This window comes from Podarcis cretensis (genome assembly GCF_951804945.1).
Source record: "Podarcis cretensis genome assembly, chromosome: 1".
NCBI classification, from domain to species: domain Eukaryota; kingdom Metazoa; phylum Chordata; class Lepidosauria; order Squamata; family Lacertidae; genus Podarcis; species Podarcis cretensis.
In genome coordinates this window covers 86,250,021-86,250,431 of record NC_137170.1, presented here as the reverse complement: position 1 = coordinate 86,250,431, position 411 = coordinate 86,250,021, and positions in this window count along the sequence as shown.

Genomic DNA, 411 nt, shown 5'->3' with positions numbered 1-411 from the left:
TGCTTTGTCCGTGGGGAGAAGAAGAGACATGTCCTCTTACATTCAGGTCACCTTCTTCAGGATTGTCCTGCAAAGGAAACAATAGTGTCTGAGGGGAAAGGGGCTCTTTCTTACACTTAAGGTCCTATTGCCTTCACGTGAGTTCTCCTGCCTTCTAGGCTGTGTCCATGCAGTTCCATAAGGCCAGCTCTGCCTCCACGTGCCCTTTTATGGGTTATCCCCACCCTCCCAGTCATATCCTTTGCATGGCTTAATCTTGTGGTTTGGGCAGAGGCCCCGCCTCAATCTCCTTCAGCCCCAATCAGCTGCTAAGTGGATTGGCCAGCACCCAATCACCTCCCCTAGAGATGAAGGGCAGGAAAAACAAAGAAGCAAAAATGCGCTGAGTCAAAGATAGTTCCAGAGAAATAA